Source organism: Cupressus sempervirens, chromosome 10 (genome assembly GCF_028749045.1).
Source record: "Cupressus sempervirens isolate cs-2001-9-10 chromosome 10, ASM2874904v1, whole genome shotgun sequence".
NCBI lineage: Eukaryota > Viridiplantae > Streptophyta > Pinopsida > Cupressales > Cupressaceae > Cupressus > Cupressus sempervirens.
Window position 1 is genome coordinate 439032180 of NC_143127.1, and position 17089 is coordinate 439049268.

The 17089-nt window shown below is 31.7% G+C and overlaps 1 pseudogene; it reads right to left on the reverse strand.

Moving 5' to 3' along the window:
* Window positions 1-15303: 15303 nt before the first annotated feature.
* LOC149534597 (uncharacterized) lies at window positions 15304-15999 on the reverse strand (annotated as a pseudogene).
* Window positions 16000-17089: the final 1090 nt, after the last annotated feature.

The window sequence follows — 17089 nt, forward strand, 5'->3', positions numbered from 1 at the left end:
TCATCATTTATTAATTAATTTTTATGCCATTAAATCCCTTTATCTTAATTTAAAATATTTAATTAAGAAATCCCTCCCAAAAATGTTTAAATCTTATTTAAACATTATTTCCTTATTTATTAATTATTTAATTAATAAATTGACCAAAAATCCCAAAATAAATATTTTTATTTTTTTTTACCCAAAACTTGGCCAATTTCTTTAAGACCACTAACCTCTTCCAGAATCTTCTAATCCTTCTTTAATTTTGATTAAAGGCTAATCCCATCATTTCCTAACCCTAATCCCAACTCAAAATATTTAATTAAGATTAAATATTAATCCTCATGTTTATTAAAAATATTTTAATAAATATCTTCTCAACCCAAACCCTTGAAATAAATAAAACTTTATTTATTTCCTAAAAACCTTATTTATCCTCATCCCAGGAAGTTCTAGACTCTTCTAAGAAAGTCTTCATCCTCATCCAAAGCCTAGTCTCTTCTAGAAGATGTCAATCCTTATCTTTGATTTCTTAATCCTAATCCCCCCTCTAACCTTGTCACATTCCCTAAACAAGGTTAGCCAACTCCTAAGCTAATCCTAATCCCTCTTCTAATCATGTGCACAACTTAAGCAAGAGTTAAGACTTGCTAACCCAAGCCAAAGTCAACAATCTCATCCTCCTCCCAACCATCTCTATTTGACCCAAAAATCTCATCCTCCTCCCAACCATATCCATTTATGACCCAACCATCCCCATTTATGGCTCAACCTCCCTAATTACTCCTTTGACCAACCCATATCCTACCCTCTCACATCCAATCACCTGTGACATGTGTCACCTCCTAATTGGCTTCAAACAAGAACAATCCATGTGCTCCCCTTTGAGTGCATCCTAGCCCTCCCTCACCATCTTTCCATCCTTGCATCTTGGCCATCCATCCCTCTACCCCTTGGCCTATAAATAGAAACCTCTCCCTTCACAAACATCATCCACTTCCATGCTAATGTTATGATGCTATTTTGAGAGCTTAAGGACTATCAAAATACCATCATAATGGAAAAATCCATCCACAAATCCAATTTGATCCATATCTTTCATTGAAGCTTGAGCAATATTCTTGAGCATACATCTACATCAAAGGACGCATCTACAAAATCAAGGAGACTTTTGGAGTGATCTTGCTCTTAGTTTGCACTCTCTTAGACCCTCTTTTGTCTAATCTTATATGTGAATATAGTTTTTTTTTGTGAATGTTTTCCTTATTGTTAATGTTCTTTGCACACTAAATCTTGTTCTACAATTTTAACAACAGAAGAAAATATCTCATCAAAATCAATTCCCTTTTTCTATGCAAATCTTTTCTTACCTCCATCCTCTTCTTTTAACCTGTAAACCCACTTATTCTATAAAGCCCTTTTACCTATAGGCAACTTGCATAAATCCCAAGTCTTATTTTTCAGCTAAGAGTCCATTTCATCTTTCATTGTAGACTCCCATTGAATCTTAGTATCCACCTGTATAGCTACTTCATAACACTTAGGTTCACCAACATCAGTAAGTAAAATAGAATAAAAAGAGGGAGAAAATCTTTGTGGAGGTCTAGTTTGCCTTGTTGACCGTTTAACATTCATTGGTGTGTGTGGTATTTGTTGTTGCGATTATTGCACATCATGAGGAATGGTTGGAACATCATCTTTTGGAGTATCATCTAGCACTACATAATCATCTTCTTTCTTCTCATGTTGCTGCAATAGATCTTTGTACAACACTTTCTCATTGAATATGACATCTCTGCTTCTTACAATTTTATGATTTTCAAAATCCCAAAGCCTATAACCAAATTCATTAATTTCATATCCAACAAATACACATTTCTTTGACTTAGCTTCTAGCTTGGTTCTATTTTCAAAATCTATGAGAGCAAATGCTTCACAATTGAAGGTTTAGAGAAAAGAATAACTCACCTTCTTACCAGTCCATGCTTCCTCTGGAATACCACAACCCAAAGGAGTAGAGGGACCTCTATTAATCAAATATATAGTACTATTAATAGCCTCTACCCACATGTGTAAGGGCAACCCAGCATACAACCTCATGCTCCTTGCACGCTCCATTATAGTCCTGTTCATGCGTTTAGCCACTTCATTTTCCTATGGAGTCCTTGGAACAGTTTTCTGTCTATGAATACCATTAGTGGAAAAATAATTATCAAATTCATGATTGCAATATTCACCACCATAATCAGATCTAAGACATTTTAATTTCTTACCAGTCTCATTTTCAACCAAGAATTTCCATTTCTTAAAAGTTTGAAATACATCAAATTTCTATCTAAGAAAATAAACCCATACTTTTCTAGTTGCATCATCAATGAGAGTAACATAATAATAAGATTCACCAAGGGAAGATACTTGAGCTAGTCCCCATACATCTATATGCACAAGCTCTAATTTCTCCCTTTTATTCTCCTTCCTAGTCTTCACAAAACTCACTCTATTTTGTTGTAAGTGTTAAATCATCTAACAAGGTGAGACCTAGTGGTCTCTTATTTTTTTAACAGGTCATACCCCTCATAGGGTAGATCATATTTTATGATCAAACATTGTAACCTTAACAGATTAGCTTTATTACTACAGTACTAAATATTTGTGGGTGTCATCCCCACCCAATTTTACCTTCACCCTGGTGGGTTTTTGGGTAAAATAATTGTGTTATGTGTTTATTTTCATGCATGTGATAGATCATATTTACATGTTACAACAAGTTATCATTACAAGCTTTACATGCACAAGTTTATCGATAGATGTGAATGAATTAGTGAACAGTTGAAGGTGTTTAAGATTTTGATTCACCCCCCCCACTCCCACCCTCTCGTTATCTATTTTATCATGTTTATAACTCCATCAGTAAACACTTCAATCACTTCCTTAGGTGAAACAAACTCTACATCTTCACTTTCATAGTGCATATACAACCTAGGCACAACTCCAACATAATCCTCACTATGAATGTACATACCAGCATGCTCATAAGAATCAAAATTAGACTGAATTTTTTTTTCATTACGAAGCTCATACATGCTACCAAATTGAAAAGTGAAGGGCTTATACTCAAATTGATGAAAATTTTCACACATACCATGAGCATGCGAATCCTCTTGTGCAACCGATTGACATGTGAATGAGAAAATTATTTTGTGATCACAAATATCATCAACAAAAATATTTGAAAACACCTCAACATGCTCCACTAAGTCTTCATATCCAAACAATGGATTAACAATTTTATCAAAGTGTTCACCATACAAGTCATTGCATAGGATTGGCTGATCCACAATAATAACTTCATCAAATGCTTCATCATCAAGTTCACAAAATGCAATGTCATCATCATTATCATTGTCAATCTTGGAAGAAGAGGAATCTGATTTGTTACGGCAACGAGATAATGTATCATCATTTAGATCAAAATCAATCAAATTTGAACCATCAATATATTCCTCAAAGAGTAGATTAATAATTCCATGCAGTGCTCCTTTATACACATTAGGGCAAAGGATGGGTTGATCATTATAAAAATATTCATCATATAAAGTGTTGGTAAACACTTTAAACTGACTACTCGTCCCATTACCATGGAAACTTTGAACATATGAAGCAAAATTAGAACTATATGAACATTCAATATCTATTTCACCTATCAAGCATATAACATTCATATCAACATCCTTTTCAATCTTTTGTTCAAGATAGCCAATATGAAAAGATGATGAATCATCCTTAAACTCGTCATTATATGTTGCAACTTCACCATTCAATGCAAAACCACTTACCAATTCTTCATTATGATCTTCATACTCAACTTTATAAGTAACACAATGACATATCATTTCCTTATCTACATACCTTGGATAAAAATAATTCTCAAGATCTTCATTGTCAAACTAATTTGTATAATGCAAAGATTGAAATACATTTTTCAGATTTGAGGGGACAATTTATACCTTCTCTTATAGAGGAATATTCACTCTCATAATTGATCTCTTCTTCCCATGTTGCATCTGACTCATATGAGGACAAATCAACACCATAATTTCCATCCTTCTCACTTGCATAACAAGTTTTAGCACTCTCATCATTATGAGACTATGGTATATACATTGCAACTTCATGGTTAGTAGCATTATCAACATTACTGTGCACATGATTATTATAAAGAGAATTTTATGTTGTAATCTCACAAGGTGCATGATCATTTTGTGAATCATACTTATCAAAATTTGTAACACCACCCTTTGTTGTAATACCATGATCGTATCTATTCTTATCAACAATGGGATTAGTCTTGTTTTGAAAAAGGAAGTTCCCTTCCAAACACACATTATGTCTTAAATTTTCAACATGTTTAGAGATCACATCTGAGGTATTGATACATTGATTTGGACCTAAGATATCATCACTACATTCATCCTTTCTTTAAATGTATCATATCGAAAAATATTTCTAGCAAATGGTCCTTGGTTAGTCCATACTCTATATTATTTCCAATCTCTATAGTTGTCATAAATGCCTGATGTAATGTCTTAGGTTCTTTCTCCCTCAATAGGGAGCTCATTTTCCTATCAAATATGTCAAAGTAAACAACTATACACACTTGATCATCTAGTCTATAATTCTTTAGGGATTTCATTTAATGCTCTTGCAAATCTGGTATTGAATTTAGGAACAATTTCACCATTCCTAATATGAATCTTCAAAAATTGCCAAAAGAATCACATATTCTTACCCTTTCTCCAAATTACTTCATGAAGGTGGAATGCAACTCACTCCAAGATGAGATGGAATATCCTGGTAGAAAATAAAACCAATCCCTATTATCATCTTCCAAAGATTGAACAAACAATTGCATGTGCACATCTTCATGAGAAATTTCAAAGTCACCCATCAAGTCACAAAACAATTGAACATGATGATTGTCTGAATCAAAATGGCTCCCACTAAACTTAGGCAAATTTTTTCTAAGATCATATGGAACATTGTTTGGGAAACCATGGATACCATCAAAGCATAATGGAAAATACCTCTTGGTATAAATAGATCTACAAACTCCACTAACGGGTTGAATGCTAGGTGAAAATAAATTTGACATTCTTTAAAAAAATTATAACTCTTCACCCAAAATAACTTTTAGAATTCGTAACTTGAAACAGATCTACACATTACTCTACCAGTTCACTCTTCATACATAATTCAAATTTTCACATATACAATGTTGAAACTTACTCCAATGATGTATGTGAAAACATATCAAATTATTCTCCTACTTTGTGCTAGAAATCACTTGATGGAGAACACCTTTGTGTAACTTACTTCCATGAAAAGATTACTCATGAAAGTGGAAATACTCCAATATGTGATGGTTGCAACTACTTCAATGTTAAAAACAACAGTAGATCTAGAATCTCATCAAGATTAGAAACCCTTGCATAACACACCACATAGTTTCTTCAACCATTTCCAAGAACCATATATAAATTCTTCAAATCTTCTCTCCAAATGGTGTACTCCTCATTATACTTGCATTTTCAAAATACATTGGTACAGAGATATAACTTGAGTTGCCACTCACTTAGTGAGAAAAGATTTAACTAACTTGCATAATCACTACAAGCTGATCTAGAAATTATAGTAGATATGTGAAAGACTTATACAACATATATGGAATTTCATATACTTGACAAGATTGAGGAAATTATAAACATTAACTCTAAAATCTGATAACAAACTTTACAATAGGATGAATCACATGGGGTACTTCACAAATGCCTTTAGGAGCACAATATATTTCAGATCTACAAAGTTAATGTTGTCACAAACAATGTAACAACTAGTAGGCATGATTATATAAATTAAATGGAAAAGACTTCATGAGCTTACTAATGTAACAAATTTTCTTCATGCCTTTATACCAAATATTTGAGTTCTTCTATAAGGCTTTTTGCAACTTTACTCCCCAATAGAGTCATCATTTTGTTGGATCCTAATTTGACAAGTTTTGAATAACCCAATGGTAAGAATAAATATGTCTAGGGTGTGGCTTCTTCCCATATTTGACACACCTATTCAGACATTGGGGCCAACTATAAGGCTAAACTCCTTCTTCACTTCAAGCTCTATAAAACCTAGGCAGGTAGACCATAGATTCACCTATATGACCAATGCAAAATATAGACATGAATCTAGAAAAGGTAGATAAAAACCTTAAATCTTCTTCACTTATGCAATAACAAAGGTGTGAAATAGAAAATAACATGACCTATGAGATTCACAAGCTAAGTGTGGGTATCCTTTTCAGCCTTGCAACATGAAAGGGAAAAAGATATTAATAATGAATTATTATCAGCATAACCCACATATGAAACAACAAGAAACATGCATATCCTATCACTAAATAGTGCCCTATTCATTGGGTATTCTGCAAATCACAACATACATCAAGCTATTGGTAATCTATCCATTCACTTTGTGAATTGTTGTGCCTGCCCCTAGTTCGCATTTCTGTTATTTTTGTCGAACTCTTTTAGGCTAATTTTATGTTTAATGATTAGTAGTATTGTTTGGTGATTATCAGATATTGTCTTAGATTCAGTTGATTTTTACTCTATATTTCATATATGCATGATGATTATACAATGTTTTCAGATATTGATGGTTTATTATCACATGTGCTTTCTTATGGATACTTACCCCATACTGCATGTGTATGGTGTGTGTATTTGTTTTCTTTATGTATGGTGTTTCTGATGTGGTTAAGGAAGGGAGTCATAGTCACCTGCTAGTCGGGATCTACACGATGCACCACTTCCTGCCATTGTCTGTTTAGATTAGAATATTGTGTTTGTACATGCGTGGATTTTATGCAGGTTGCAGGTACCGGGTATCGACTTCCCTGAATTGCCAGGATGAGCGTACCCTATCGCATTATCTCAATGGTAAGAGAGGGGAGATAAACTCTTAAGTCCAATTCCTAAACCCTTTAGCCAATTGTCCTAATTGATAATTAGGACAAATATCTGAGTTAAGTACCCTCTGAATGCATCAAATGATGTTATTTCGTGATTATAACCCTTTTTGTTTGATTTAGTATGTATTTTTCTATGATGGGTTTTCGTATGTTGCTTTATGAGTCCTTGATGTATTTTCTATTAATTAAGTTTAATTAAAAAGGTTAATTAATGATTTAATTTAATAGAAAATTATTATGATATTTTAATATTTAATTATATTTAACTAATTGAGAAATTAATTAAATAAAAAGAATTAAATTTGGAGATAAAAATTTTAAGTATAATTTTAGAATGTGATAATATTTATTTAATTTAATAATAATATATATTTAGAGTTCATTTTTAAATAAATGCTAAATATTATTATTAATTGAATTAATAAATATTTTATCAATTAAAGTTTCTTAAATAAATTAAAAGTGGAAAAGATATTAAATTATTAAAGGTTTCTAGATCGCATGATCTAAGCATGAGTTTAAATATAAAAGAAATTAATTGAAAAGATTAATTAATGATTTAATTTAATAGAAGATTATTATGATATTTTAATATTTGATTATATTTAATTAATTGAGAAATTAATTAAATAAAAAGGAATTAAATTTAGAGATAAAAGTTTAAGGATAATTTAGAACATTATAATATTTATTTAATTTAATAATAATATATTTAGAGTTCATTTTTAAATAAATGCTAAATATTATTGTTATTTAAGTTAATTAAATATTTTATCAATTAAGTTTCTAAAATAAATTAAAAAGTGAAAATATATTAATTATTAAAAGTTGTAAGATTGTATGATGCGAGCATGTGTTGAAAATAAAGAAATAAATTAAAAGATAAAATAAGAGGAAATAATAATGTTATTTTAATTTCATAAAGTGCGCATGGGATTAAAAGTAATAAAGATTAAAAATAGAAGTCGAGTGGAATATTAAATAAAGTTATTTAATGATTCATTTAATATGCATTAAAAAGATAAAGCAAAGATTAATAAAAGATAATTTTGAGTTAACTCAGTTGAGCAAAGAGTCTTCTCGGGTGAACGCACAATTAGTGCCCCGATTTGAGGAGAAAACTCTTTATCACAACTTTGGGGGTTCATTTTAGAGGACGGCGGATATTGGACACGGGATTTGGGAACAAATTTTGGAGACGAATTTTGGAAGTGAATCTTCTCTCAATTCTCGGAAGGTTGCGTGTTAGCATCAGGTTCAGGTAGGGTCTTGGGTTTTGATCACTAATTGAATTAAGCAAGATGGTGTTCCAGTCTTCTTTGTGATTGTTGAAATCAAGTCTCTAGATCTCATTGCGTGAATTTCTTATTCTCTTGTCCTATGTGTTTGGTATCTCATTTGTATAATAGGATTGAAAGAAAAATAATCCATTTAAAAGCCTCGTCCATAGGTAAAAAGGAAATTGTATTTAAACGGGAAGGGTTTGAGATTTAAAAGAAAATTTAATTTAGAAATTCATATGTTAAATCGAATTTCCCTATCAGGTAATTTGGGAAAGATTTGAAATTGAAGATAGAAATTCTACGTTAAAATTTGAGTGGTTGGTTGTAATTTTTCTATCTGATTAATGTCAGAAAACAATTATAAATAAATAAATAAATAAATAAAAAATATATATTTATATATATAAATATAAATAAAATAAAGATAACGTTTGATTTATAGAAAATTTTAATAAATATAAAATTATAAAATTAAACAATATATATACATTTTTACACAATTTGGTGATGGAATTGTTTCAATGTTTAAATTAAACATAAATAAATTTTAAAAAGAAATTATTTAATATTATAGTAAAGTTTATAACATTTAACAAAATGTTATGAATAATATTTAAAAAAAAAAGAAAAACAAATTTATTGGGAGGGGGCGGGAATACCCACCCCCCCCCCACCCCCCGTAACCTCCCAGCAGCTCTGTCGTCCCTGCCCGTAGAGTACTGCCGGCGGCCACAGGCGGCCCTTTGATTAAGCCGGTGGGCTTATAAAAAAATACGCATTTTTATTTATTTATTCGATTTTCAATTAAATTAAGGTTATTAAAAAAAAAAAGGTTTTATTAATATTTAAAATTTTATTAATAAATTTTAATATGTTTTTTTTTATTTTAATAATGTTTTAATAATAATCTTTATTAATATTTAATAATTAAATATTAATGCATTTAATATAGTTTTTTTTGTAAGTATTAATTTATTAATAATTTTTGGATAAATATTAATAAATTAGTAAATTAATGAAGATATTAAAATAAGTAATTAGAACAGTAATTATTGATTAATTTAATTAAAATTAGTTTAATTAAATTTAATTAATAATGAAAATTGTTAATAGAACTGTAGATTTATATGGGATTGATTTTTAGTTAAATTGAAATTTCTTATTTAAAATAATAGGTCATTATTTCAATAATTAAATAAATAATTACCTTCTAATCATATTGATTAATTGACTTAGAATCAAAAGTAAAGTAATTGTACAGTTTTATTCGAATATCTATATGGGTTATATTTATATGTTAATTATGAGACGAATGGGTTAACGTGTAGGTTAAACTGTGAACTTATTTTCGTAAAAACATACATTAAACTAGAAACAAAAATATTACACTTAACCTGATTACATATGTTCAAATCAATCTAGCAGTGAGAATATGAACTATATTGTTTGTTATATTGTCTATGTTTTGAGGTTTTGGGGTTTGTTCTAGTATTGACCAGTTTAGGTTGTTACCAGAAGCTCGAGGGTTTTGTGAATGTGATGTTATGATGATTTGGTCTCGATCTTTCTTAACCCAACCAAGGTAATGTGATAGTATGCTCTATGATGGATTATTTGTTCGTTATTGCTTTCCAGTTTCCTTGTGTGAAGCTAAGGTGTATGTATATGTGATATCTGACTTAACCATTTTTGAGTCTCGATCAGTTATATTTGATAACCATTTTTGAGTCATCGATCAGTTATATTTGATAACCATTTTTAAGTCTCGATCAGTTATATTTGATAACCATTTTTGAGTCTAGATCAGTTATACTTGGGTTACCTTTCAGTCGCCATGAAGGGACTGAAGTGTTTGTTATGTTCTTGATGATGTCATGTTGTGACATGTGTTGACTTGACCATTTTAGAGTCTTTGATCAGTATTGTGATTTATTATTGGGATACTTTCTGGTTGCTCATTGGAGAACCATTGGATTTTGTGATTTATCATTGATGCCTTCAGTTGCTGATAGAGAACTGTTGTGATCATATAATTATTATTTGATGCTTATCTATTGCTCATGAAGAACTGATTTAATTTTTGTGGCTTATCTTTTATGATGCTTTTCAGTTGCTTTTATAGGACTGAGGTGATTTTATTATGATTCTTTGATTCATGATTTCATGAGCCTAGGGTAGGTTATCTATGTGTAGTGTCGGGAAGTGGCTTGCAATGGGGATCGGGGCCCTCAGAGGCTGCCTGGAGTAACCCATTGTAAGTTGTTTTAACAAGTGAAAACATCTCACCTAAATACTGACTTAAATGAACCTAATAAGATAATTGTATGTTCTCTCCCATACCTTGAGTTCTAATACAGACTAGGATGGGGTAGAGAGAACGCTTGGTTACGACCTTGCATTCCGTAGTATGCCTCGTCAGTACAAGAGGATACTAGTGGCCGCAGGGATCACTAGGGACCTGGGATTCCTAAGGGATTGCTCGAGTAACTTCTACGTGACTTTTGCGATGACACTTTCCCGCTTGCATAGCAAGTTTCCTACGTGTCTTTATGGTGCCTCTGGGTCTACATGTCTATCTATGTTGGAACCTTTGAGTTAGTGTACTTTTAGGATTTCCCAGACTTAGAGAGTACTTGTGTTTTGTGTTTGATACCTTGTTTGGGACTTGAGACTATCTCCTCAGCGCGGTGGGAGTGGACCATTTAGGTTCCACGTGGTTGGGTGGTAGTGCTTTTACTCTTACCATTTGAGATCCGTCTGGTGCTACCATGGCTGGAGCTTCTTGGGATGCTTGTTCATAATGTTTAGGTGATGTGTTCTACTTTGGAGGATCATCTTATGCTTTATTCTTGCATGTTAGAATTCTTTATGCGTATGTGGTAGCATGTTAGATTTCTTTATGCATATAAGGTAGTATGTTTTAGGAGTGATGTCCCTATTACTATACTACCGATGATCTCTTCGGTGACTTGGGATGTTACGCGTGGGGGATGGCTAGGGCCCATGATGGTCTAATGATGTTATTGATGGTTGGGAGGAACCACGCACTTAGATTAGTTGTATTTTATGATAGATGGATAGTTGTATTTCATGTTGGATGTTTATATCTTTTATGATGGATGGATGTATCAAGTATGGTATATGGTTTCATTTATTTTACTGTACTTTGTATCATGGATTTGAGGATGATGTATCTTTATTTTTACATATGTATATTCTTTTAAGCCTTTCATACCCTATGACATGTACAGTGGATGATTGAGCATTCCGAATTAATTTGCCAAGAGGCATTCGGAACAAATGTATATTATGGACATTGGACTTTCTTATTATTCTTTCATGTGGAGGTAGTAGTTGTTAGACTTAGAATTAATTAAATTTAAATGTGACTCAACGTCTTGGGATCCTTAAGGAATGTAACTGGTTATGTATGTTTGTTGATGATTACATGTTATTGCTTCCGCTACTATGTGTTTGATGTGTATGTTATACATTCTTACTTTAAAAAAAAAAATGTTTAGCAAACTCAGTAAAACTTTAGGTTAATTCTTTTGGATCCCTTGGTGGGGCATTACATGAATTAGACATCTATGTTCAAACTTAATATCATACTCATTAGATCCTTCCAAGAAATTTGCAACCTTATCAAAACATATCAAGCATTTACATGATTATTTGAATCAAAGGAAAAAAAATATCAAGACATGCAACGCAAAACAAGATGCAACTGGATCTATGTTCTTTGTCCATAAATCAAAAAAGGTTATAAACAAAAAAGATAGGAGACAAGATTTAGAAAGAAACTAAGTTCATTTGCTACATTTGTATTCATTTCTTTGAAACAAGTACATTCAAGATGAATGGAAGCAACTCAAAAAATACCAAATAGATTTAAACTAAATTCTATAACTTCATTACTATTGTTCATACATAAAGAAAATGATGAGAGAATGGTGAATAGACTAGAACCAACCCTCTACAATAAGAGAAAAGAGCAAGCTATAAGAAGTAGAAGAATCTTAGATCTAATCTAGAAGTGTCAAATGTTTGCTTGAATTTCCTCCACATGGTGTTGTAAAGCATCTCTCCTCTCTCTCCTCTCCTCTTCCAACTGAATATCAAATCTCCATCATTTGACCTAACAAACTAATCAAAATATCTCCAAATGATGAAGAAAATAACTGCTAAAATAAGCCATATTTACTGCTAAAACTTATTTTGAAATCATCACTAAATGGCTTACTAGGAAAAATACCACTACTAAAAGCATCCATGCCAAATTTGGAGACAACCTAGATAACCATTTGCCTAGAAACTAAAAATAAACCCCCAAGGTAAAAAACAAGACAACATACTTGAGAAAGCCCTAATTTTACAAAATTATTAATATTTTTTATCTAGTTATACTTGCACACATTATGACTCCAAAAATGGAAATTCCATTCTCTCCCCTTTCCAACAATATATCATACTTGATATTTTAGATAAAGATGATGCCATTAACATGCATTTGAAGTTTCAAGTCTTTTGAAATATTTAAAAAATCTCAATTTATTCCAAAGTTCCAACTTCAAAATAATATGCAAGTTTATTTGAGATATTCCTCCTAGTGTAAAATCTAAAACTCCCATTAACTTGCTTTACCTCTCATTTCATGGTCAAGCCTTCAACTTGGACGCCACATGGTGATATCTGATTGGCCAGAATTTACCATCTCATCATCACATCATTTTCATTTGTCATCTCCTCATTGGCTATTTATGCAACATGTCTTCCCTGTCATCATAGTGTGGTACCGACGTGCCATATATCAAATTTTTGCAACTTCTCATCCCTCAGCCTTTACATTAACCAAACCATGGATTTTTTGCAACTAACCAATTAGTTGTGACATCTCAACCATTGACTACTAACCACTTGCTTGAGTGGAGATATCATATTAAGTCGTGGTCGCATTTTCACCTCTTTGCAAGACACTTCTCTGACCACGGACTCAACTTGGAGATGTTGAATTAACCTCATGATATGTGCCACTCCTCTATCATGATTCCATATAGCACTTTCCTATTCATCATTGGGTCATTGCTCCACGTCATTCTCCACATGTGTGCTTTGTTCATAATAATTTCTTTATGATCATTGAGTTGGTTCGATCAAGGCCTGGAATTTGACGGTCGCCCCTGCCTGTCATATGATTTTTCAATGACGGCTAACATTTTTTTTGCCTTTCATTTTACGTTTTAAGAAAAAAATTAATTGTCAATTTTTTTAAGTTTTAAGATAATTTAAATCTTGTTCATTTTAAATTTAAATATTTTATAAATGAGAATAATAAATATTAATTAATAATATGTATAAAATTCTTAATTAATAACTTAAAATTATAAATTAGTATATATACAAAATTCTCCAAATAAAGGAGAAGATTCTAAATTAGTAATATAAAAATATATAAAAATAAGTTTTTAAAATTCATTATATTCTTATTTCAACAAAGATTGTGAATTAATATAAATCTACAATCATCAAAATAGAAACATATTTAAATAGAAATAAAGAAAAAATAGAAACATATAAAATAAAATAATACATATTTATCATGCATATATATCATACATATTATAAAATCATATTTTTGTATATTATTAAATAAAATACTAAGTTGCTTATAAGTATTGACAGTTTACTAATAAATTTATTTGTCATATTGAAGGTTCTCTAAAATTTTGGCCTATCAATTCATACAGTCATACAAATTTTCAGCCTGTCATATACAGTTAAAAAGTGCAAAAACGGCTAATACGGCCATCAAATTCTAGGCCTGGTTCGGTCCTATGTACATTTACCTCCTTGTCTATAAGTGCACATCGCTTAAGACACTTAGATGTTGAGCATTGGCATATTAAAACAACAAAATTACTTTATATCACATGTGGGACAATCTGACATCTTTAAAATTAATTGCGCTCTTTATTCCAAAATACACAAAAATCATTTTCGCATCAGCACTTCACATAGGGTCTTGATCCTCACCAATGGTATATTCAAATCGATGCTTTAAAAAATCAAATCTAGCATAGACTGTAAGGAAACTTGCAACAAAGAATATAATTGTTTCCAAATAACTCATAATAGATCTAAAATAAATACAGAATTAAAATCCACATGCAAGAGAATAGACAACATACCCACAAAATTGTGACACAAGATATACCCTGGGAAACCCTCATTGAGAGAAAAACCCAGCCTCCAAAATCATCCATCACCATGTATTATTTAGCAAAAAATACCATTGCCATACAACCATGGAAGCCTTCATGGCCATAGCCACAACCGAGCAAACTATGTGAACAAGCATGAATCTACACATCCCATGCCATGCTTTCAACCTTCACAAATGCTCCCTTGGCTAACCTGTTAAGCCTTATCCCGCTCGACTCTTGCCTTTCTCACTCTTACTCTACAACAACTACCCTTGTGGCTGCTTATATAGTAGCAAGTCCCACAAAATCACTAAGTGGTATTACATAAACCATGTGCTAAAACCATGTGCTACCTAACCCACTGACCCCACATTTAATATTGGGCATTTAATTCTTTTCCTCAATATTAAATAATTACATAAAATATTATCACAATGTTACAATACAACTCATCAAGTATATCCCATGGGAATCTTTACATGTTGCACGTCCACCTAGATGCAACATTACATAATAAAATATAACAATATTATGCAATGTGTGCAACACCCATTATCTCAACATAGTCATTTGTACTTATCATTAAACTGAGTCTCTCTGCATATCTCACCCTCTGCATACACCATCCCATTTTCAAATTATTTTCCCTTCAGGTAATAACTTATATTTATGATTAAGACAAGGAGGCCAAGCATATTTTATAATGCTATGCGTCGAAGATATGCCAATCCATGAAACCAATTCTAGTTTGTTTCTTATCATAAAAGCGTAATAAGCTCCCATAATCACTCTCTTTCTATGGAAATTCTTATGGACTAACTGGTATGCCAGAGGTCTCACCAAAGAAGTCAATCGCTTAACACCAATCATAGTTGTGTTTCACATCGAAGACATGGATAAAATTTGCAAGTTTAGCTACTGCCAGGAAATTTTCCATTTGATGTGAATCTCAATGATTGCACAACACCAAAATTCCCTTTCAAAATAGTCAGAGATGTGCTTAGGTTTCTGACATCCTAGATTCAACATGTCATATCCAGATTTCCGATGGCAAAATATCTTCCTTCTTGATGCCATGCAGATGCAAAGGGATAATATAAATGAACTCTAAGATTAGCAACAACCTCCCATGTCTAGCAGTTTACAAGCAATCCATCAGCATGATCTCCAACCACCACCACAAGTGGTTTATCTGGACTTATAGAAGTATGATTTGCAGCCCATGGAAAGCAATTATGTCATAGCATAGAAAAGGTCTCCACATCAAACATAGACAACAAATTATTATTTGAGGTCATTAACTATGTCACACCACTTGGACTGTCATAGATTTCAATGGCGATCTAAATTTTGTGCAACTAGTTCTTAAAATTCATCTACAACTAGAAGATTATTCTTGACACATTGTACTAATTTTTATCCTTCTTAGACCTTGTTGTATAGCACAAGAAATCTTTTGAACCTCGTCTTCTTTCAATAGTTCAACAACACTGAGAACTCTCATGCTTCTCTAACTCAATGAACATTGATTGGCACTCCTTATATAATTCATCATGTGGAAAATATAGATCTTCATAATTCTTGTATTGCTCGAGTCTTGTCTCATGATACTTTTCTCTTGCAAACTGTAAACTTTCTTTAAAAAAATGATGTCTCTTCCACTTTGGGCCTACACAGTTGTAGTATCATCAGGTTGCCCAAAGCCTTTCATTAGCAAGGGAATTTCAAATACCATCACAACCCCAAGTTGCATATTACTATTGGAGAACCCACAAATAATCAACAATCTGAAAAGGAGATAATAATTCTTCTAGACATTTTATTTATGTCAATAATCATCTTAGTAATTTTGATGGAAATCAGTTGAGCCCCAAAAAGGGTCCAGCTAAAAAAAAAAAATTTCAAATAATTGACATTTCAAAATGATCCATTTAACTCCTCATACTGATTGAGAATGATATTTGATCATGAATTTACCATTTAACTTCTTCTTTTTTCTCTTTCTGATAAGTGTCAACTTTATGCCAAGTGGTGATAGGCCAACACTGGGGAAAATAATGAGAAAGATTTAACATAAATTAGAATGAATTTTAGCTTGGTCTATTCATGTCAATCTATTTGAAAGGTGTCTAGGCAATATGTCATCAAGGGATGTTGGTTGTGAGATGAGGGATTATGAATGTAGCTACAACATGTAAAATTGAACCTATGAAAAACCAAATAAATCCTGACAACATGAATTATCACTTCCTGGCTACAGGAACATCAGAAACAGAAATAAACATAAATCCATAAAATAATAAAAATAATAATTTATGAAAGAAATAACAATAACATAAATACTTATAGAAATACTAAATTCAACTCTAAATTAACTAATCTGAAAATCACTAAGCAGATAGAAATATAAAAATCTAAATTAACAAATTCAAATTCTTAAATAATACATCAAACAAACACACCAAAATAAAAATACTATCGTGCTTTGCTAAAGAGTGGGCCCCTACTCCCTGACTTTCACAATGAGCAGAGCACAAACAAATTCTACATTGCTACGACCATGAGAGAATGTTGCTTTTATTTATTATAGAATG